The 25,172-nt window shown below is 39.2% G+C and overlaps 1 protein-coding gene across 10 annotated transcripts in view; it reads left to right on the top strand.

Moving 5' to 3' along the window:
* The first annotated feature begins 217 nt into the window (after positions 1 to 217).
* MEF2C (myocyte enhancer factor 2C) overlaps positions 218 to 25,172 on the top strand; it is a 179,062-nt gene continuing 154,107 nt past the window's right edge. For 3 of the 10 annotated variants that reach the window (XM_070373115.1, XM_070373112.1, XM_070373120.1), the window contains exons 1-2: positions 218 to 366; positions 18,365 to 18,451. The gene's annotated coding sequence lies outside the window, so the exon portion shown is untranslated. Of the gene's footprint in view, positions 367 to 18,364; positions 18,452 to 22,745; positions 22,954 to 25,172 lie in introns of those variants that run through there. The other 7 variants (XM_070373114.1, XM_070373113.1, XM_005905811.3 and 4 more) reach the window with 5 other exon arrangements.

Raw genomic sequence — 25,172 nt, 5'->3', positions numbered from 1 at the left:
GGTTTGGAAGGGGTGGGGGAGGGCAGCAGTTCTGTGTTCTTTTGCCAGCTCTGACAAAGGTCTGGTTGTCAGTGATACCTTTACAGCTAAATTTACTCCAGAGTGACAGGAACAGGTGCACCTCGGCCTGCCAGACACTTGTGCACAGGGATCACGCATCTTACGGCTTGACGATCAAGGGGGGAAAGCCTGGGTCTTCATAGAAAAGGAGAGGAGACAAACGCAGCCCAAACTGGGGGGTTTCTCTTCAAAGCCAGCTGGTCTGGCTTTATTCTACAGGAATTTTTTTACCTGTCAGAGTTTGGACAACAAAGCCCTCAGCAGGTGCTGACGGGTACAACTTCCTGGAGAAGCAGAAAGGCGCTGGTGAGTTTCAATTGCCAAAATGTATTTTTTTAATCTCTAAAAGTTCATTTTGTTATCTTGGAAGAGGCACTGCTGAGGTACCTACGTTCAGAAAGCTGATGAGACCATTGGAATCAGAGCCAACTAACTCAACAGTGGGTTTTCCTGGCGTAGAAAGTAGGGCTGTTACCATTTGACAGTTTTTTAGAGGAAAGAACAAAGTTTTTTTTTTTTTTAAAGAAAATACTTTATATTTTTAATGTTGTTCTCACTCATTACTCTCTTCAGTATCTGAAAGATGAAGAATTAATTATGTATATGATACTAGACTATTCAAATAAATACATAAATATCATTTTGACACTTGTTAATCTGTCATAATCTATTCATTCTAAATAAAATGTTATTTTTCAATAAATCTCCAAACTAAAATGTGAAATGGTACATGCTCTTTTCAAAAGTTTCATGGGCTAGAATATTTTATGTGTGCATGTGACAGGAATATGATTAGAGAGAATATGAAATTAATTTTATTTTTAATAAATTTTTAAAACATGTATTGCACAGAATATTTAACAAATAGAAGTGGCAACATTTTCTCATGACAAAGAGTTTCTTTAGAGCAAAGTCTTCAGAATAAACAATACACTACTAAAGCATGTTTTTACGTCACTGATTTCCAAAATTAGCACTTTTATATACTTGGTATTTTTACTTTGTGAATTCAAAACTTTAGGCAAAAATTTTTTTTCAGAATAGGATCTTAATTAATGCAAAATATGGAAAAATGAGACCACATGTTAGGACATATTTTTAAAAAGTGATTCTATTTCAAGGACTCATTCTTTTAACTATGCTTCACAGCATTTCTCTACAAATTGTTGTATAATAGCAAATTGAAAACATTTATTTAAGCAAGTCAGGAGCTTAAAGCTAGGGACTATACATAGTAAACATATGAAACCACTTTAATAACCAAATTCCATATTTGCAAGCAACATGGACTAATGAATGTAAAAGATGCACGCATACATTTATCAAGAATGCTATAAATTATTATGCATAAAATCAATTTTCTGGGCTGTGGAGGGTAGAACTGGTGGTGCTTAAGAAGAGAAATGCTCCTACCAGTATAAATTAATACTATAAGACAACTATTTTACTCTGATGATCCCATAAATAATTTTCAATCTATATGCTTAACACATTGTCACATAGTGGGAAAATAACAAGGTCTGATATTTTTTTAATGACCACTATATCTAAAACAATTTTCAGATCAATGATGACACAGGTATGTTACAAATTTATATGTATCATTCTCTTTCAAATTAATTTAATTGCTGTTTAATTATGAAATATGTGTGGTTTAAAAAACTACCAGAAATTATTCACCCCACCAAAAAAAGTAATGTTTTTAAAACATAATCTCATCTACATTTTAATGAAACAATATTTTGCAATCTCAAAACTCAGATCTGATTTTCATTATAAATTATTACATGTAGAATGTGGTTCAGAAAAGTAAAGTCCATTTTATTTTTTTTTAATTCATGTATTTATTGTGGTTTCAAACTGCTCTTTTTATGTAATATTTTATCAACTTCATCATATTGATTTTGGCACCTGAGTAACCGTGGTCACTGAAAATTTTAGATGACTTCATTAGCCTCTTAAAGAATGAATATGCACTCCATGCACTTGATCATTGTTTTTTAATCTGCTCTGTTAAATCCTATATTTGAAAGAAAGGATTCAATTTGAAAGATGACTACTGCAAAACTGAACATATATTTTTAAGTCAACTTCAGAATTGTATTTATTAAACTTTTATATGCAATACAATTGGCTATAATTATAATATTTGTCATTAACACTAAGTACAAGCAACACAAAAACTTCTTCCAAATTATTTTTTATGACTTCAGTGAATTATTTAAGTGTGACTCAACCTATGAGAAACATTGTTAGGAATAGCCCAAATATTTCTACATAACTAAAATTTATCATTTTAACCCTGCCCTAAGTTATTGGCTTAATCTAAAATTCTATGATAAATTCTTTTAATTATAAGAAAAAGTTTTAACTCCTAGTTCAACATGCAACTACATGTTTGTCCTTTCTGATAAACCTTCAACTTTCATGTCAGAAAAATACCTATGCCAACTCCCCACAATGTATGGGGATGGTTTCTTTTAATCAGTCTTAGAAACTTGGCTTAAAGTTGCAATGACTCATATATGCCCTAAAACTTTAATTTTAAAATACATGCACTTTAAGCATTATTTGCAATATATCTTTGTATCTTAAGGACAGTTTTTAGTGGAGAAAAAATAATTATTTTCCCCTTTCAGAAAGACATTTGAAAAACATTTTGTTTACCTTATATGGTCATAGGGAAAATCTTGGTTCTCCAAGCAAATAACTTCAATAAGTCATATTCCGAATATCAATCTATTTAATTACAGGACAAAGAAGTTTCCAGCTAAAATGGTTTACTTGGAAGTATTTAAAGAAACAAAAATACTTTGGCAGCTTTATATGTATCTCCGCATTGACCAGCCACCTGACTGACAGCTGTCAACTGTCTGTGGGCCAAATGTAACCCAGTAAAGATAAAAATTACATATTACTCATCCCTGTTGATATTACCTGGTGCCAGTAGGTTTTCCAATAGGAATAACTAGACTGTAGATATAAAGAAGTAAAAGAGGAATCATTTTAATTGCTTACCACGGCTCCTTTGTCACTAACTTGTTCCCCCTTCTTTTTCTTATTTATTCCACTTCTCTCAATGGCCAAGTATCACATCCACAGAGTTCATTTCCTTAAGGAAACTTCAGATGTATGTAACAAGTATGTGTCCATGAATAAACTGAGCAGCGAGGTAATAATGGCCACGCATTTCTTTCAATCAGTCTTCTTTTAAGTTCATGAAATCTTTGAGTCTTTGAAGCTTTCAACTACTCATTTTAAAGAAAATGAAACAGAAGCACAAAAATGAAATTTATCCAAGGTCACCAACCATGAGGATGTAGATGTAGACTTGGGTCTGTCTCATAACTTCATATCCAGTGATTTTTGTTTTCTTCTGTTAGACTTAAACATGTGGACTGTCAAACTATAAGTTTAAAAAGTATACATGAAAAATTAATGTGATTTACATTCCTTTGGAGAACCATTTTCAGTTACCAAATTAATACCTTACTCAAGAGATACAGTTTTATCAGAGCATATTAAAATGTAGTTTAATAAAATAGCATAAACACATTAAAATATCTATGGTATAAATTCTTTTTTAGATTCTCTTTATTATTTAAATTGATTTCTAAACTGAAAATGTTTATGGTGCTTATGAAAAAGCAGAAGTAAAATATAATCAATGGCAGCATAAATGTTGAGAAGGTGAATGTAGAAATGAAAAGTTCAGGTTGAAAATTTCTTATATATTAGGGGATAATTAAAAATACCAAATATACCAAAGTATAAGCATTTGTATAATAGAATACTCATGAGAAGAATATATTAAACGGTTCACATAACTGACTCAACAACTGACTAGCTGGTGTGTGTATATGTGTGTTAATTACTAAACTTCTCTGGACCCAAGAGGCCTCATCAGCAAGTGTTTTCTAACAGCTAAGAAATTCTATAACTCAATAATCCTGTATTAACATGAGTGTTTTGTATTTATTCATATAATTATATTAATAAAAAGTAATATTGCTATGAGTTTTTATAATGCTGCACAATACACTGATTCACAGACATGAGGATATAGTCAAATGTTTTCTGACCCTTCAGAATAGAAATTGTTTAGAATATATCTACCATATTCTAAATGTAAAATAATTTATGTTAACCCTGGGCTTTGAAGAAATATTTGCCTCTGAGAAGCATCTGCTTTAAAATCCAAACACGGAAATGAATTTTTTGTAAAAGGAGTTGGGGGTGGGGGGGGTACTTAAAACATTGATATCAGATATGGGAGGAAACTGTGGACAGGGTTTTCCTGCAAGGAATTAGTCTAAAATAATCTCCAACAGCTCTATGATACCATTTAGCAACTAAATTATATATCTAAATTTACAAATGAATCTGCTTATTCTATTACATTTGGTCCAAATCAACATTAGTCATTAATCAGCAAACCATTTAACAATAGGCAATAACAGTATGCAAATCAATTGCAAGCAAAATAATCAGTAAATAATATCCATTCCTAAGAATTGGGAAAGACAAGGGTGTCAAAGCAAAATATGCAAAATCACTAGACTTTCAAATGAATTCAATCATTCCCCTGCATCTCAAAGGGCTGTTAGTGAGGGTGATAGATTGTCCCTCGTCTGCTTTTAAGAATCATAAATGTTTTCTCCTTAGAGCTGAAGACTGTTGTCCACCCAGAGTAGAAGCAGGTAGCTGAGCTGTCTCTGTTTCACTGCTTAGTAATTTTGTAATTGGAATGGATGAGACTCTTCGCTGGGCTATGTGTAAATCGCAGGAAAGGAAGTTTTAGTTTTTAAACAGAAGGGGTTTCCTCTGCTACACATCCCAAAAGGATTCTAGGCCATATTGGTGGATTCCTGTCGGCAATGGCTTGCCCTGCCCTCTCCCTATTGCTGTAAGTAGCCCACAATTTCAGCATTCCAAATAATTAAAACACCAATATTAACTTATGAAATCAGCAGACAAAACAAAATCACTTTGTAATACACTACTGTTCAGTTGGCTATATTTTTCCCACTTGGGTACTCTGGTAACAAAACATGCAAGGTCTTACCCAGGGATGATATTATCACAGATAGCTTTGAATTTTTCAGTGTGTTCTATAGGCCTGAGTTGACACAAAGGACTTAATGTTCACTTAACGTTTACAGTTTTATAAAATGGGACCCTTTTTTTCCTATTCTTTTTTTTTAATTGAAGTATAGTTGACTTTACAATGTTCTGTTAATTACAAGTGTAAGCAAAGTGATTCAGTTATACATACATATATATACATATATGTATATTCTTTGAAAAAGAATCTGAAAGATTCTTTTCCATTATAGGTTATAACAAGAAACTGAATATAGTTCCCTGTGCTATACAATAGGGAGACATTTTTTTAATGGAAAAAAAAAAATGTAAGCCAGCACATGAATATGTCTGTTTGTGTCAGAAAAACACTGGTACAAAAAACAGGCGTGGTAGAGGCTCCCCCCCAATCCGAAGTGTTAAAAATATCTGTGTCCAAGAGAGGCTAATGGCAGCAGCTGGGTATGGAGAGAGGTTAAAAGCCTGGGAATGTGGATCCCTGTGTGGCCTCGGAAGCCCATGTTGTAAAGGTTTCTCCTGATGGCTCGGCAGACAGAGGTAATTAGGAGGAAGTAAGGGACATTTGTATTGATTGAAAGCTTCTCTCAGAAAAAGTCACATTTCTTACATGATCAAGAACAACGCTAGCCCTGGGCGTAGGGAATCTGGGCTTACAGCAGCTGGTGGTCACTGAAGCAGGCATGTGTTTGCCAGCCAGTTGTCACTAAAGGTAGAGGTTCCTGGAGCCAGAACTCATTTTACCGGTTTTGCTGAGATTCTGGGATCCCAAGAACATATTCCACCCAAGAAAAATAAGCACTTCCCCTTTGATAAGTAAAGATGAAGAAGTGTACAGAAAATTAGGAAAATTAGGTCTACATATGGTTCAGTCCATTCTAAAGGAGATCAGTCCCTGGGTGTTCTTTGGAAGGAATGATGCTAAAGCTGAAACTCCAGTACTTTGGCCACCTCATGCGAAGAGTTGACTCACTGGAAAAGACTCTGATGCTGGGAGGGACTGGGGGCAGGAGGAGAAGGGGACGACAGAGGATGAGATGGCTGGATGGCATCACAGACTGGATGGACGTGAGTTTGAGTGAACTCCGGGAGTTGGTGATGGACAGGAAGGCCTGGCGTGCTGCGATTTATGGGGTCGCAAAGAGTCGGACACAACTGAGCAACTGAACTGAACTGAACTGAATGGCTCAACCAATTTTCTGACTACCATGGGTAGAATACATGTGGCATGTTTTTTTCATTTGTTTATAATATGAACCAAGACAGGTGATGGAAAAAATCTGTACCATTTTGAACTCTCATTCTTATTATTTTGAAAGGCATTCACTAACTTGGAAAGTTTCATAAAGTTTAAGTTGGGAGGCCAGGAAGGAATAATAGAGAAAAGGTAAGATTATAGGATTAGGTCTTTGCAGATTTTATGCTCACCCCTACATTCAAGCAGTCCCTGGAGAAGGAAATGGCAACCCACTCCAAATATTCTTGCCTGGAAAATTTCATGGACAGAGGAGCCTGGAGGGCTACAGCCCATGGGGTCACAAAGAGTCAGACACGACTGAGCACGCATGCACATTCAAGCAGTAGATTGCAAACAAAATGTACATAATACTGGAGGAGCTAGTTAAAATGCTGATTCCTGTGATTGAGGCCTTGTGGGCCTGAAGTAGGGCCCAGAAATCTGGGCATTCTGCTAAGCTGTTCTCTGTACTAAATTGTTCAGTCCTTACCACAGCCTTCTCTTCTTAAAGAGGGTCAATTCTCCTGCTCTATGGTAGCAGGAAAACTAGAACTTAGGGATCTCAAGACCTGAATGATCAAAGTGAACCCATGGAAACAGATGTTACACGCACATTGTTATTTACTATCTGATACAATTGTGCTTAAAAGTTTAATTATTTTTATGTGCATTGGCAAATGATGAAATTTACCCACTACTAGCGAATAAGGCAAAAGTCAGTCTCAAGTTCTACTTAAGTTTCAGGCACTTGATAGTATAGCTTGAAATATGAAAAATGGCTTGAACTAACTCTTCAGGAAAGTCATAAACAGCACAGACAGTGGTTATTATAAATGTGTAGGCACAGACATTCAAGTTTTGGAATATTCAGTTAATCACCACTGACCTAGGAAGTTTAACAGTTTACAGCCTAGCTATAACGTAAGGAAACCACAAGCTCTATTCTCCCGTGTGTGAGTCATTTTTTTTGCCATCGGCTACACCAACCAGAACCTCACAGCTACATAAGAGTGAGGTGAGGACGTGTGGATGGATGAACACAAATACTAGATAAACAACATAAGCATGTGATTTATTTGCTGTGAGTTAATCATCATTGTAATCAAAGAGCAATTATAGTGATTAATAAAAATAATCATAGAAATTCTTCTATGACCATATTGCCTATCGTATACATCACAGGTTGTTTAGGAAATATGCAGCTTTGTTAGCAGTATTTTATTTTGGAGTGATTCAGATAAATAGAAAATATTATTAATGAAATCCTATGGTTCTGAAACAAAAAATGCAGTTTTCCAAAGCAATGAAAAAAACCTGATTAATAGCCAGCCATGGTAGGACGCTTTACTGAGTTTACAACTGAAAATAAAAAACAAACAGCTGACAATAAAAAGATGGAGCAGAAAAGATGAAGGAAAGACAAAAGGAAAGAGAGAAAGGGAAGGAAATTTTAAAAATGGGAGTATATCTATCGATTGGCTATTTAGTCATTCTTAAAGGAGCCAAAAGGAATACAAAAATTGTAGAATGTTTCTTGCTGCTGCTGCTAAGTTGCTTCAGTCGTGTCTGACCCTGTGCGACCCCATAGACGGCACCCACCAGGCTCCCCCGTCCCTGGGATTCTCCAGGCAAGAACACTGGAGTGGGTTGCCATTTCCTTCTCCAATGCATGAAAGTGAAAAGTGAAAGTGAAGTCGCTCAGTCGTGTCCGACTCTTAGCGACCTCGTGGACTGCAGCCTACCAGGCTCCTCCATCCATGGGATTTTCCAGGCAAGAGTACTGGAGTGGGGTGCCATTGCCTTCTTCGAGAATATTTCTTAGTGCCCCACTTTAAGTAGTGTTAAAATCTTTTACTTAGAATATTTTGTTTCTGAATAAAGTGATGTGATTTGATATGGATGTTCCATGTTTACAGGTTTAGTGCTATACAAGGTTGAGAAATATTTAATTTACGTGCCCCACCTCTGCACATAGAAAGAGGCTTTATCAGGGATTTTGTAGAGGAGAGAAAGGGCAGAATGCATTTTCCCCTCCAAACTTGTACCTCTCCCCAACCCTACCAAATTCTTCCCTTCATCCAGGAAGCAGCACGATTCTTAACACGGAGTTCTTATATCTCCTTCAAGATGTTCCTGGAAGAATACTCACTAATTACATCTCTGGGAGCTGTTGGAGTGGGAACAAAAGGGAGTGCGCACAGGGTGAGACCGAGGAACCACAGAGTAGGCTGTGGCCACGGCACACGCAGCAACCGTGTGCAAAGAGGGGACAAAAGAGGTGAGCGGAGCAGCAGGAACCACAGAGTGCTGTTTTTTTATTTTAAATAGTAAGCAGGCAAATTCTCAAGCATCAAGATATTCTGCTGACAGACAACGTGTTTTTCAATTCCAACCTTTTCAAAAACGGTAAAATTTCCTCCTCGAGAGCCAGGCTGCCCACTGATCTGCACCCAGGACACGCCTCTGTCAGCAAACAAACGGGAGACGTTCTCAGAGTCTCCTCCCCAAAGCACTCCAGACCAACACGGCAGGGCATCTGTGGAATCTCAGTCATCACGGATACTCCTTTGGATTTTGAACCCTTTGCAGAAAACTCTGGAAGAGAAGTTCATTGAAAGGAGTAGCAACGCATTGTTACTGTGTCACCGAGGGAGTGGGGTTGGAGTGCCTGGCTCCTCTGGTAGAACAGAGGCCAGGAGAATCCCGGAGGCTTCTGAGGAAAGGAAAGGACCTCGTGGGTCACCACAGGGAGAGGCCATGAGGAGATAGGGGCGCTCAATAAAGAGCTATTATTGATTTTAAGCAGTGCTGCTGGGTGAGCGGAGCATGCCAGAGGGCAAAGGAGGACAGACTGAAGGTGAGTAGAGGGAAGCAGGGAGACAGAAACAAGTCTCAGCTGCCTCACCAATTGCCTACACCACGCAGAGAGTATTGATCTGAAAGGACTTAAAAATTCAGCTTGAACAGGAAGCATATCTATAATAAATATAGTAATATTGCTATGCTATGCTATGCTAAGTCACTTCAGTCGTGTCCAACTCTGTGCGACCCCATAGATGGCAGCTCACCAGGCTCCGTCGTCCCTGGGATTCTCCAGGCAAGAATACTGGAGTGGATTGCCATTTCCTTCTCCGGTGCATGAAAAGAGAAAAGTGAAAGTGAAGTCGCTCAGTCGTATCCGACTTTTAGCGACCCCATGGACTGCAGCCTACCAGGCTCCTCCGTCCATGGGATTTTCCAGGCAAGAGTATGCTATACTTAACAGCATAATATTCTACATATTTATGCTAAGTTTCCTTAAATTGCAGAGTAAGATCATGTCATCAATAAGCAGTTTAGAAGATGTCTGATTATTCTGATGTAGCCTTGGTGGTGGTGGTAGTGGTGGTGGTTTAGTTGCTAAGTCATGTCCAACTCTTGCGACCTCATCGACTGTAGCCCGCCAGGCTCCTCTGCCCATGGGATTTTCCAGGCAAGAATACTGGAGTGGATTGCCATTTCCTTCTCCAGGGGATCTTCCTGACCTAGGAATTGAACCCAGGTCTCCTGTATTGCAGGCAGGTTCTTTACCAACTAAGCTATGAGGGAAGCCCGATGTAGCCTTACTCTGGGCAAATGGATATATAACTATCTCCATAAGTCTGCTAAAGTCAAGTATGAATACAAAATAAAAGTCTCCAAGAAGAATATTACATGGAACACTGATGAGGATAATATAAATTGGTCATCCCAAAACATAAGACTTCTTGATATAATGTATATTGGCTTGATCAACATATGGTCATAAATATGTTTTATGCATGTGTGCTAAGTCACTTCAGCTGTGTTGAACTCTTTCTGACCCCATGGACTGTAGCCTGTCAGTCTCCCCTGTCCATGGGATTCTCCAGGCAAGAATAGTGGTGGGGGTTGCCATGCCCTCCTCCATGGGATCTTTCCCACCCAGAGACTGAAGCCTGCATCTCTTATGTCTCTGCATTGGAAGCGCCACCTGGGAAGCCCAAATAGGTTCTATATTTATTTCAAATGTGAATGCTCTAATATGAAATAAAACTGCTTTGAAACATGGAAGCTGATAGAAAAGAAGTGGTCTTCTAAAATTTTAAGATAACAGACACTGAGATGTTTTTCAGGAATATGGATAGCCCTTGAAAGTGAACAGTACAACAATAGCTAACATTTATTGAGCATTTTCTGTATGCCAAGCACTAAGTGGTTACAGAAATACAATTTCATGTACTCTTGTCAGCAAAATTCCCTCTTCCCATCCAGGAAGTTCCCATCACTTTCCCCATTTTACAATGAGGACATTTAGAAAATTAAGGTCAGATGGTTACTCAGTGTCTGAGCCTGGATTCTAACCCAGGGTCTCTGATTTACCCTTTCCTGTCATACATTCTCCGAAAAGGTATTTCCCATAATGTTCATACATTGATGCACAACTTTTCATTAGTGAAGCTGACTTTTTAAAAAATGATCACATCTTTCATGAGTGTTACTCACCAAAATGTCTCCTTAAAGGCTATACCACATTTATATAAGGGACACCCTTGAAATTTCCCTTTTGTATCTGTGATTAGTGTCAATTTAGGACACCAATATCATATATCAAATAATCTGGTGCTTTATAATCATATCATAGTTTCTATCAAGCACCTTGTTCATTACATTTGGTTTGGATTTAGTTTCAGCAACAAATTCGTCCTTAATGATAATGATTTGCTAACAATCAGACTGTTAAGACTACAGAGCAAATTCCTAAGGATATTTCTGTTGAGCCTTCATCACTGAAATAAGCAAATAACCTCCTAAGGCATCTATCTTGAAGAGGATGACACAGGGTTAGATACATATTTGTAAAATATTTTCTGGTTGGGAAAAAGTGTCAATTATATCATGCCCTGCTCTCATCATCCCTATAAGTGAGCAAAGGTTTATGAGTATAATGATGCAGTAAGCACTGTGAAAGTGAAAGTGAAGTCGCTCAGTTGTGTCCGACTCTTTGCTACCCCATGGACGGTAACCTACCAGGCTCCGCAGTCCATGGGATTTTCCAGGCAAGAATACTGGAGTGGGCTGCCATTTCCTTCTCCAGGGGATCTTCCCAACCCAGGGATCGAACCCGTGTCTCCTGCATTGCAGATAGACGCTTTACTGTCTGAGCCACTAGGGAAGCCCTATTGGGCTTATAATAGAAGGACATCTATTGGAAACAAACCAACATAGTTTCACGTCCTTTGTCTGGCACTTAAGAGTTATGTGACTTGGGGCAGGTAGCATTACCTCTCTAAGCTTCAGTTTTAAACATGTATAAAATGGGAGAAGAGTAGTACCTTCTAAGAGACTGTTATTTAGATAAAAAGAAAAAGTTTATAAAGGAGTTAATTGAGTATTGATCCAACACTGATAAGTAGTGAATGGTCATTATGCACTGTGAACTTATTTCAATCCACATTCTAAGTGAAAGTCGCTCAGTTGTGTCCGACTCTTCGAGACTCTATGGACTACACAGTCCATGGAATTCTCCAGGCCAGAATACTGAAGTGGGTAGCCTTTCCCTTCTCCAGGGGATCTTCCCAACCCAGAGATTGAACCAGGGTCTCCTGCATTATGGGCAGATTCTTTACCAACTGAGCTATCAGGGAAGCCCCACCCACATTCTAAACAGATAGTAATATTTTTGTACATATACTACAAATACATTTGTATTACAAATCTGAATATTATTGATATAGAAATATTTAGCTACAAATTCATTTTAAAATTTTTCAATAAGATATTAGACCTCTTTGGTTTGGATCTTTGACTTAATGAACTAGTTGTTGTTATTTAGTGACTAAGTCATGTCTGACTCTTTCTGCGACTCTGTAGCCTGTCAGGCTCCTATGTGCATGAGATTTCCTAGCCAAGAATACTGGAGTGGGTTGCCATTTCCTCCTCCAGAGCATCTTCCAGACCCAGGGATTGAACACGTGTCTCTTGCACTGGCAGACAGATTCTTTACCACTGAGCCACCAGGGAACTAGTGAGCCCCAGTGAACTAGTATCCACTGCTAAAAACAAACTGGTTTTAATCACTAACTTAAATTTAAAAGTTTTATTGCATTTTACTTTCAGTTCTCATCATATGCCAAAATAGAGACTGCAACCCAAATAACGCAAATTAATTCTCTAGTAAACTGAAATATAGATTTAATATGTATCTTTTTGTTTTTAAATCTAGTGAGTATTGCAAACATATATATCTATGCATGATCTTGCCTTCTTGAAAAAAATACAATTTTATATTGTTTGGTTTGGTTTGAAAATTTAGCTTATAAATGAAATATTTTAGAAATAATTTTTTAAGTTTTCAGCTAAGTAAAAAACCATCATTCAGAAAATTATCTAGAGAGAGGAAACAAGGTGAAAATTATCTAGAGAGAAGAAACAAGGTACTGTGGTAGCTTTATTCTGTCCTTTCAAGAATCTTTCCCCTTAACTTGGTGTTCTTGATGAGGACAGCTAACATGAATACCAGATATAAACTGTTTATTAATGATCTTCAGTCTGTTTTTTTCCTGTAGTCCATATTTATACCTATCATGACATCAATAGGAATCACACACATCCCAAGTGGGACTTTATTAAACAAACAAAAAATGCAAAATGCTATGGTTTCTGTTTTTCAAGAAGTGGCAAACAGTCTCCTAGATATAGCTGTAAAGTTGATCATGAGTCCAACAGGGAACTACTTCGAGTAGTTCTTCTACTTGAACAGAAGGCACCATTAGACATTCCACGGGCTCCTCCTTCCCGGCAGGCCTCCACCCAGCCCTGCTGCCATAGATGGCCATCAGACATTTGGAATGACCTCAGGAGATAATCTGAGCAGGCTCTGCCCTGAAGAATTCAAGCTAGTGGGAGACCGAAGATATCAATGTTTTCTTGGCTGACAAGAGCATAAAAAGGTCAACCAGGGTGAATAGAGGATGGACTTGGAGTTTCCAGTGCCTTTTCAACAACCAAGCCGCTAACAAGCATAAGGAAGCCTCTCTCAGGATGCCTGTGAAAGGGAAATAAAGCCACCTACAGCCGCTGAGTCAGGAACTTTTAGGATTAAAGAGATCTCTATCTCTTGAAGGCAAAATTCACAAACAGAGCTTATCCAGAACTAATCCTCAGCCTTATGACAACCTACTTCTCCAACTTTTTCTAGTGCGACTACCCGGTATGGGTGAAAATGAAACTCAGTGGTGGAGAAGTAGAAATTCTTTGCTGGAGAATAAGAATGGCTAACTTTTACTGTAGTTGACCACTTTCCCAGCTCTGTGCTTCACACTGAATTTCTTGCTGAATGCTCATAACAAAGTTTTGAGGGTAGCACTTTCTGTTCTATATTTTATCCATGAGGAAACTGAGACAAACGGTAGTTCAATAAGTTGTGTATTAACTATACAGTTCCCATAGGATAGAGCCAATTATCTTTTGGTCACATATATTCTCCCTAGCCAGACTAGCCTTTTCAGTAGTCAGCCATGGAGAGGTTGAAGTTTCTAGCACACTGCAAGCACTTCAGGAATTTACAAGATTTTCTCTTAGGCTATCAGATTTCAGAAGACTAGGAAGAACGCACGAACCACATGCAAATGGTAAATTAATAAAAGAAGACAGACAACAATTCAAATAGACATCAGCTCAGGAGAAATTCAAGCTTTAAAAAACATTTTGTTATTTTTTAAAAATTAGCTATCACTCATGAGTACTCATATGAAATCTTAGGGGTCCTTCAGTTCAGTCGTGTCCAACTCTTTGAGACCCCATGAACCACAGCACACCAGGCCTCCTTGTCTATCACCAACTCCCAGAGCTTACTCAAACTCATGTCCATTGAGTCGGTGATGCCATCTAACCATCTCATCCTCTGTCATCCCTTTCTCCTCCTGCCTTCAATCTTTACCAACATCAGAGTCTTTTCAAATGAGTCAGCTTAACTTAAAAGCTAATTACCATAAACGACCAAAATTAATACCAACATTTCACCCTGAAATAACAGTAAGAAACATAGGGGATAATCATGGCAAAACCAACCAATCAAAGCAATGAAGTTAGAAAGTTTGTGCTTTGCCTCTAAATCTGTATGATGTTTTGTCTTTCATCTCTCAAATACTGTAATTTGTAATTAGGTTTTGTTCATGTTACATACACTTCAAATCAAATGCCATGCTAGTGATATGAGTCTAAGACATAATCAATGTATTTGATAATACCCTCATTGAATTTGAGAAAGATTATGCTTTGCTAACAATTCTCACTTTATATCATACCTTCTTCCCTGACCTTAAGAGTGCTTTTAGCTATTACTTTAAAAAGATAATTCCATTTCCTCAGAATTTTTAAGTACAACTAATCACAATGTTATACCAATTAGTCTCTTTAAAAAAGCATTATATGTAATCCATGACACTGCCAATAATACATTTTTAGCTTGAGAGATAGTGTTATTCCCTACTTACTCTCACACACTTTATTCTTTATTAAATGGAATTTCTTCTTGGAACAATACTTAGAAATATTTTGCTCTTGTAAAGGGTATTCGTGTCTAAAATCCTCCATCAGGTCACCATTCTGTAGAGTTAATTTGCCTCACCAACTCCAGGCAATGGGCCTGGTCTGGCAGAAAGTGTACTATACCTTGTCAGGTGACCTTATCTTCTTTCCAAATTGATGTCATGATTTGGGGGCACACATCTACCTTCCCTTCTCTGTAAAAAAGTACTGTGTTAAGTGTTTCCTAAGACCTCTTTCAGCAGGAAGATACTGAAACTCTGACTTTACAACTTTTCACTAGTGCCAAGAAACACAAATGCCAAGAGTGTCCTAAAATCTGACTTGTGTCATAAAGCAGGTTCTTTCTTTTACCCATATTCATTTAAACCTCTACAGCCGCACATTCCAACAGAACTTTAGGTACTGATGGAAACGGTCAACCTCTGGCAGTCAAGTAGGGTAGCCACTAGTGAGCACCCAAAATGTGACTAGTGTATCTGAAGAGCTGATTTTAAATTTTATATAAGTTTAATTAACTGAAAGAACCCCATGCGCCCGGGGCTGCCATATTGATAGCGGCTTATAGCTTCAAGGGCGTGACAAGATAAACATTCTACACCTTTGATCGACACAGCCAGGCATTCCACCATGACTTTGGAGCACGTTATCTTCCCAGAGCTCCACGGACAGATCAAAACACAGCACAGGTATTTCCATTTCGTGATGATAATTAGCCAAGCGATCCCCGCACGGTTCTCACGTGCAAACCAGTAAAGCGAGAAGAAAGGGGGAAGAACATTTAGGGGGTTTTGTGTGTGCGTTTTCTCCCTCGTATCCCATTTCTCCTTGTAGCTAGTTGGTGGCCTTTCTCTGGCCAAGATGCGAACGCATGCACTGAGGCAGCTTCCCTGCTAAAGCCAATGGTTGGTTGTTCATCTTTTAAAACGGTCCTTTGGACCCCCGAGAACGTGAGCTTAAAAAAAAAAAAAAAAAAAATCCACCTCGGGGACCCCGTCCTTTTCCTGTCTGCGTGCCAGGTGAGAAAGCAGGCGGGGCTGGCGCGGGAACCGACCGGCGCGCACCACGCGGTCGCTCTCCCGGGCTCGCCCAGGGTTGGAGCGCTCCGGCCGCGGGCGCAGCCGACCGCGTGCCAGCGCTTTGTGCACGTGCGTGGGTTGGCTCGCCCAGTGCCGGGCTCGGAGCGCGCCCCGAAAAGTCTGCGGGGCTGTCCCTCGCCCACCCAGGGTAAATACCTCCAGGTCCCCATCCCAGACCAACAGGGCAACTCTGCTGACGCCGCCACCGCTCCCCCCTCGATTGCAAAACCCACCCCACCAGCGTCTGCGTCCTCCTCCATTCCCGGAGCCCGAAACGTGGCCTCCTCGCCCAGCCACCGGCCCTCTGCCTGCCCCCCTCCCCAACCCCCGCCAACCCCAGCCCGGACGGCCCCGCTGTTAGACGCCACCCGATGCATGCCCCGCCGAACTCCCCATCCGCGCGCCCAGGCCCAGCAGGCCCCAAGAAGGGCCGGAGCCCGCCTCCTGCTCGCCCGGGGCGCTCGCACGTGGCGCACTCACCCCCTGCGAGCTGCCTCCGAGCTCTAGAAACGCTCCCGGGGAGGGAGCCCCCCCACCACCGCCCCCTCGGCTCCGTCCGCGCGGGGGGGGGTGGATCGTGGGTAGAGGGGAAGTGGAGACTGACACAGCAAGGAGTGTGTAGGTAGTGAGCGCGGGGTTGGAGGGGAGGACCGGCAATAATTGGCTGGCTTTGCGGCTGCGGCGCCTCTGCTGAACGCCTATCCAGCGAGGATTCACTTTCCACACAAATCAACCTGAGGGACTGCTGCTGCCTGCAATCAATAACTCAGCGGAGGGAGCTGCTGAAACCAGAGGCGTCCCCGGTCTGGGTCTTTAAAAGGGGCTCTTGAGTACGGGATCCCAGTCCCCTTCTTGCCATTCCCCAGACAAAGAAGTGGGCACCAAAAACGCAGGGCGGTATTTTTCACCCCCATCCCTACCCCCGGTAAAGATCTTTTTAAAATTAAAGGGCACACGGGTATCTAGAAGAAAAAAAAAAGTTAAAAGGGGAAGTGTGAAAATCCATTCTTTGAACTGAAGGTTTCTGTGATATTTCAAGAAATGGAATAGAATCAATGTTCCGAAGAACATTTAACAATTTTGTAAGTAAAAGGTAAAGTCTATTAAATTTAGCCATGCATATGGATACTTTTTTAATGAACTACACATTCGCAAGCAAATTTGTGATCAAGCCTTATTTGGGCATACTGAGCCAGGAAAAGGAAGAAATGTATCATAATTGTAGTGGCATTTTTAAAAGCCTTAACATATCTTTCAGACATTATTTCATGGAGATTGCATTTCTGTAAGGTGAAAAGGCCCTGGGAGATGTGTATTATGATTCCTACTTAATAGACTTTAAAAACCAAGCAGAGCTGAAGAAAGGGAACCAAGCTGAGACTAACTCACTATGGACTTGAGTCTAAAAGACTAAACTGAGCTAACACCTCTGAAATAAAAGTGGTCAAAATTCTTCATGTCTCCTTGACTGTGAAGCAACTTAAAAATAAAAATCAATCTTAAGGATGTCAACCCAAATCTAGAGGCTTTATAAATCTTAATGACTCCAGACTACAAAAAATCTTCTTGCTAATACAAATGGGAAAATGGTTATTGACCTTCATTGTCCCACAGTTGGGAAGACCAGACCCATTCTGAAGCCAAGGGAAAGGTCATTTGTGTGCTCAGAGTCACTGAAAGCTGGCTTCAGAGACCAGAATACATGAGCACTTGTCTGAGCTCAGTACAGGTAAACACTGGAAGGTTCGGGTACTATTGGTAATAGAATTCATTGTGTACTAAATTCACATCATTAATCCCAAAGTATTAAAATTGGCCTTTAAGGATATAAAATAAGCCCTTTTAGCAACTTTAGTTGCAACTTCAGTATCCCAACCTGACAAGTTTTGTTAGCTTGGAATATGATGGATTTGACTTTTTTCCTTGTAATTCTTCATTAGATATTAAAATAAAGATAAATATTGAATCTTTAAATATGAGATAAAGGATATGATTAAACCTTGGCTTGGAATAACAAATCCTTTTTATATTGCAGATTTTCTCAATCACAAGCAGTCCATATGGTGTATATACCATGCAATGAACTAAAGCCGTACCTAAAGAATTTTTGAAATTTATCTATTTGGAACTATTTATGTTAAAGGTTATAAGTATTGTCACAATTAATGGTCATTTGAATTATTTTATATTCAGTACACATTCATTTGGTTTAAAATTAGAATTAACATTAATGTTTCTTCAGATTAGAAGTTTCAGAAATAAATTAATTTGAATGTATTTTAATATCAACATTCTTTAACATTTTTTTAAATTATTTACCTTGTACTTTTGCATTTTTAAGGTGCCAAAGAAGAGCTGCAAACTGTGAAGTAACTTCTATGAAGAGATGAAGTGAAGAATGGAAGGCAAATGACTGTATGTGTATGTGGTGAGTGCTTAACATTTGTTATTATCATCCATCACAAAGTTAATTCATAAAGGTGAAACCGCCAAACTCTTTGTCATTAGGTACTTATATTGTAAACATGTATAAAACTGATGAGTGTTATATAACCATTATGTGATCTATTATATAGCAATACCATAGCATTTTGTTTAAAGCTCACGTGTCACCTTTTAGGGCATACCTTTACAAGTCTGTTTTACGATGAATCCATTTCAGGGGAAGTTATGTATATCATATCTACTGTAACTATAAAAAAGATATAACATTTTTTATGTGCTTGGAATTTCTATCCTACTACTTTTTATATCTGAACTTCTGTGTTAATCATGTTTGTGTTGAAAGTATTCTGGCTGAAGAACAGATACTACACAGTTGAATAATATTGAGGGGTAGATTAATCTATAGACTTTCTTCAGTTTAGGGTGGGTTGCTGTGGCAACCACCCAGCTTACTTTAGGATAATTTTTTAAAGCTCACTTCAAGAGCTACACCCAGCGTAGGCCAAGCTTAAAAGCAGGCAGACCCCAGAGTACAGGTAGACTGCTGATTTAATGTAGGAAATTAATAAAGAATGGAGGGTGGAGTAAGATGATATGCAACCTTGACCAGAAATTAGAAATGAGCTTTCCCTAGAATTAAATCCTGAGGGTCATGCTTTCTGTACCTTCTGTGGCACTTTATTTAAATATATTGCTAAACAGTTATTTTTTGGGAAAAAAAACTTAATATATATTTACATGTTTAATACAACACTTAATGATACTTACTTTAAAAGCAATATTTGGTGACTGGGGACAGGGGGTGAGCTGGTTTAAATAGTATCTCAATCCCAGACATCATTTTCTCTTATAGGAAATATCATCACCTTTTATGTAACAGGATAGGCCACTAGCTTCCAATTCACTTAAAGAATATAAGAATTTTCTACTTTCCAATCACAGAATTGGAATAGATTGAAGAAGTCATTTAATGTGTAAGCAAGCTGAAGCCCAGAAAGGACACACTCATTAGTTAGGCAAAAACCTTGAACCAGAGAATCCAGGCCTGTTAACACGTAGGACAGACTCCTCCCTGCACCAGAAAATATTTTGATCCTAGCAAAGTGCCATTTGATGGCGAGAATGAGGATGATTTTGGTAAAAAATTCAGAAGCATTTGAAGATGAACACAAAGCACGCCTTGGATTAACCACTCTGGATTACCAGTAAATAATTTTAAATCTCAGATGGCTTTCTTCCATTGTGTATTTCTGCACAACCTCTTCTGTTCCACTTCAACTGTAAAGGCTCATGGGAAGGAAACTCATGCTAATATTAACTTGGGTCACACATAATTAAGAAACTAAATCTGCTGAGGGGAATATTCTATATTTTAAAAGGCCAATTGCGGTCTTATTTTCCAGATCTTATTTTCAAATAAGATCAATCCAGATCTTATTTTCAAATTATCCACAACGTGGGGTTATAGGATTTGTTACAATGTTATTAAATAATTCTTTAAAATGTTAAAAGGTAAAAAGTTTCTTTTTTAAGGAAAATAAAACTAAAGTGTACTGTGGTAAAAATCATCTATTGCCTATGTCTATTTGCTCCTATAAAATAAGCTGGTACACTTCATTACATTAATATCAGACATCATGCAATAAACAAATGTTCCTACAAATAATTTGTTTTGTCAGGACATTTGTGAATCTGGAAAAATTAATTTCCTTTTACCACTATATATAGACATACCTTAATACTCAAAAATGTCAATGCACCTTTATATTTTTGGATTTTTTTAGAAGTTGTACCTTACATTAAAACCTGATATAGATTATCTCTGCCATATTATTAAAATAAATTCATGGTAGTAACAAACTCACCAGATGAAAAACAAACAGGCCAACAAATATATTGTAGGTATTAATCTGCAAGAAATAATAGTATTTCAGGTGGTTTTTGCTTTGTGACAGTTTGCCATGCTCTCTTATAATAACAGCAAAAGATTCATCTTATCTGGGTTGATAGTCATAATGGTGATGAGCTAGTTGTACTTGCCTGTAAAATCAACCTTCCCCTTTCAAGTGAAGCCTTGGGGCAGACACCTAAATGTTGAACCCACTCTTGTGAGAAAAGCTACTCAGATCAAATAGCCCAACAATGAAGACGGAGGCTTTCTGATTCACACTGCCCTCATGTATTAAAATAGACTAGAGGCACAGTGCAGAACTTAAGGGGAAATGCATCTAGTCATTGGGTTAAACACACAGTGCTGAAAGGAATTTTTTTTAAGTGAGGAAATATCTTTAATTAGCTAGATATTTCAGTATACTGTTATTGTGTACTCTTGTACATCCACATTTTAATTTCCCCAATGTATTTTCCCTTTTCACGATATTAAAATTTTTTAATTTGGTTTAAACATTTTATATAGTCCATAGTTCTACTGGCATGTAATTTGATCTTTTCATGGTTTGTGGACTAGTTGGTATATTTTATCTTTGGCTTAATTGGGCGTGGTGTAATTGGCTAGGGAGAGGAGGTGCTCAATTCTAGTAATCTTTCCTAAATCTTGAATATTAACCCTTTTTTTTTTTTTTTTGATAAGGAAAAGTGTTTGCTGTGCTCAAACCTTAGCACAAGTATCTTCCTTATCAGTCTCTATTGCTGCTTCCTGTGCAGCTGAAACTCTTCAGGATAAGTGAAGTCATCAGCTATCGGATAGGGAAGCCTAATGCATTCGGGAAGTTGGTTAGTTTACATGTTAATGCCTTGAAGAAAATCCAGTCTAAGGTGTGGAAGAGAGATTGTGGGAGGTGGGGGGCGGGGGGAACCTCCGGGGAAGCTGCCGCCTCGGTAAATATTTCTAACCTGATTAGAAAGTTCATGGCCCCGAGATGAAGTCAAGATTTCAAATGCCGGTCATGCGTTTATCATTTTGTACATTACTACCAGTTGAGAAGCGTTTCGGCCCCCTTTCTAGCCCTCCAAGCTCTCGGGGCCGAAACCCCGCGTATTCAGGGCGTGGAGGAAAACCGCGCGCTGGAATCGAGTGGTGCAGGCATCCTGGACCGGAGCTTTTTACGCGTGAGTCACGGAGGAGCGCTCAGACCAGTGGAAGAATGAAGTGGTTAACGCGTCTCCAAACGGGAAGGGGGGCGGGGGAAGTCACAAGAGCAACTATTAGGGTCGCGCTCCTATTGGTCAGAGGAAAGATCCCGACTTTAGAAGGACTTTCCCGCTGGCTGGCTCGCTGCGTCCCCCGGGGAAGCGAGCGCGCCGCAGCCGGAGACTCGGCTCTCCGAGCGTCCTCGGCGGCGCCGGGAGAGAGCGAGAGCCGGGAGCCAGCGCTTGCGGTGTCGTCTTCAGCTGGAGCAATAAAGGATTGTCATTAGGTTTGCGTATGGCATGTGCCATTACCCTACCGTAAAACTAAAATTAGCAAAATGTCAGGAATGGAAAGATTGATTCACCCAAGATGCAATTATCATTTAAAAGTGCTTGATTGAGGTACTGATGTTCAGTGATTTATTCTGCATACCATATACATAATTAAAGTAGTGTAGTGGAGTAATTTATCAATCTAGTTGAGACTGGAGGGGTGAGGAGGGAACTGCTGGATGTTTGTTTTATTTAAAAAAAAAAAAATTGCTCCAAGGTCTGGTCCCGCCCCCCTTTTGCAAGAGTGAAACTGATGATTTCTCCAGCTCGCGAGGCGAGAGAGAGGGAGTCAACGGTTTGGGATTGTGAGGGAGGGAGAGGGGGAAAAAAGGCAGCGCTCGCAAAGGCAAGGGCAAAATAAAATAAAGGAAAAGAAGGCAAGAGGCGCTTCATGGGATGGGCCTCTTAGAACCCCAAGCCGTGCGCTCCTTTTTCTCCGCCACCCCCGCCTCCCCTCCCAATATCCTTCCACTTCCCCCGCCCCTCGCCTTTTTGACGCTATGTTTCAAAGGCTGTGAGCGGACTCTCCTTTTCCCATTCGTTTTCTGTCACTTCCTTCCTGGACGCAGTTTTCTGGACGAGTCTGGTTACTTTTAATCCGGCTGGCCGCCGAGAGCCACTTTCTCCTCCTCCTCCTCCCCTTCCTCCTCCCTCCTCCTCCTCCTCCCCTCACTCCTCCAAGCGGCCTTGGCGCGCGCACGCGCGCGCGAATGCGCGGCCCGGCCCTGCGCGTGCCTCCCCCGCGCGCGCGCTCCTTTCGCGCGCTCGCGCGCGCGCACACACACACATCGTTTCTCCAGCTCTGCTCGCTCTGCTCGCAGTCAGACACTTGAGCACACGCGTACACCCAGACATCTTCGGGCTGCTATTGGATTGACTTTGAAGGTTCTGTGTGGGTCGCCGTGACTGCATGTTTGAATCAGGTGGAGAAGCACTTCAAGGCTGGACGAAGTAAAGATTACTGTTGTCGTGTTTTATTTTTTTTTTTTCTCTCTCTCTTTCTCTCTCTCTTAAGAAAAAGGAAAATATCCCAAGGACTAATCTGATCGGTTCTTCCTTCATGTAAGTACCTCTGACATTTCTCCAGGAAATAGAAATAGCCGGGGCATTGTCTCTGAAATCTGCATCAGTATATTCCACGGCACTGGGTCTACCGCTGTGCCTTTTTGAAGGTTGAAGTTGAGGCTTGTTGTGCATTTTTTTTCCTTAGGTTCCATGATTTTCTTGTGTGTGGCTAAAAGTAACTTTTTAGATAGTCCTATCTGTTTGCTATCAGTTGCTGAAATCACTCCTGACTTGTTCTTGTCACATTGGTGTGTTTAAAGTTTCATGAAGTTAGTGCACGTCATTAGCATGTTTGCTATGGTGGAGCATGTGGAGCCTGGTGGACTTTAGTATTTCACAGAATGTTCTGTGACCTTGAAGTACATGCCTTAAGATTTAGCCGGCAGTTCACCATGGAAAGATGCTCCTGTGAGTCCCACCAGAGACTCTGATTTGCTTTGGGTTATGCTTCTGAGCCACTAAATCTTGGGATTAGTTTGAGCTGAAGCATGGCTGTCTGTCAGAGTATACCTTTGTGCATCTCCTTCCATTACCAAAGTGCTGGCTTGATGAGGGCTAATGTGGACAAAATGTGATACAGTGGCCATGGTAGTCTACACATTTCACAATTCTTGTTGAGACTTCAGTATATATCACTGCTCTTTAGGTCAAGTCAGATACATAGCTGTTTAAAAACAAGTAAGGTTAAGTCACTGAAATTGCCATCTGTTTGGACTTTGGCTGAAAGTTACCAAACTCAGTGATAAAGTTGGGCACAAAGGAAGTATATACAGATGTGGCACATTGTTTGTTGTGTTATTAAATATTATGCAAGTATTTAAATTTAATAGTAGTGTTATGTCCTTCCCAGAATATGGCTAGTTATTCTTAAAGGAAATTCTATGTCTGAAACATGTCTGACTATTCTAGGTCCAGTAGTTACCATTTTGGGGAAAAGCCCTTTTTCTTCACATTTTAGGAATGTGTGTCTTTTGTATAAAATTCCTTTATATGTAAATGCTGACAGTATAATAAGTAGAATCAGGCTTTCTGCCAGTTCTCTAACCAGTCCTCAGTGGAGAATTGCTTTGACACAAAGTGCATTTTACTATTGTGAATCTGATTCTAACTCTAATAGTAACTGTCTTGTGAAATGGTTAGTGACTGCATGTATTTTCTAAGTGCTATGAAAGGAACTCTAGCTACCTCATTATACCAGTCAAAAAGAGTGACCAGCCTCTTTTTCACTGGCACCTTGTAATAGAATTGTGGTTGCAAAGTAAAGATGTTTATATAGAATATAATAACTCTGATCCCTAGGGACTTGGTAAGACATGGAAATGTGACCACCTGTGAACCCCATTTAACCTCTGCGTTGCATACTAATTTTAGCTTTAAAGAGATTTACAATCTCCAATTTGAAACTAAAACATTTAATTTATAAAATAATATCAGTCTTGGCCAGTCTTTGAGAACATTGAATATGTACCAATATGGCACAGGCAGTTTTGGTTGAATATTGTGCAGTTAATAAACCATATTATTGTCTTCCAGTGTGTGCATGAAATTATTTATCAAGATAAAGAGGTAGTCCTAAAGCAAGTAGATTCAGAACTTGACAGATAAAATGAGATGTACCTATCTAATGTCTTATCTCAATAGGGAAAACAAATCTCTAAAATCAAATATCTCATTCTATTTGTAGGAAAGTATATTTGGCTATGTATTAGACTTCTAACTCAATCCTAAAAGTTTTCATCAAAACATACTTTAAACTCAGTGTTTGTTTAAAATATGGTCCCCTGGCCAAGTTAAGGAGACAATAGGTGGTAGTTACCTTTCCTTCGGATTTTACTAAACTTTATAAAAATCTACTGTTTTTTACTAATGTAATTCATGCAGCTTTGGAATATTTATGGCATATTTTCCAGACTTCTTACTAAAGACAGTATTTTACCTCATTCATTAATTACATTCTGATTGCTGTAGAATATAGTGAAAGACAATATAAAGATGTAACTTTTATTAAATTTTTTTTCTTAGTTTTTAATAACAAATGAGCACTTTATAATAATAAGTCAATTTTTGAGCTTTCCGGAGCTGTTCATACTTTAAAAGTATGCAATCATATATGTGAACTCTTCAGAACAAAAACATATTATAATTAAATACATGAAATTTAAATAACAAGGAGTTTACTGTACCTTGCCTCTTTTCTTCTTTGTAAACATATTCAG

This window comes from Bos mutus, chromosome 7, assembly GCF_027580195.1.
Source record: "Bos mutus isolate GX-2022 chromosome 7, NWIPB_WYAK_1.1, whole genome shotgun sequence".
NCBI lineage: Eukaryota > Metazoa > Chordata > Mammalia > Artiodactyla > Bovidae > Bos > Bos mutus.
The sequence above is the reverse complement of the archived record's forward strand: the minus strand, read 5'-3'. Positions and strand labels throughout refer to the sequence as shown.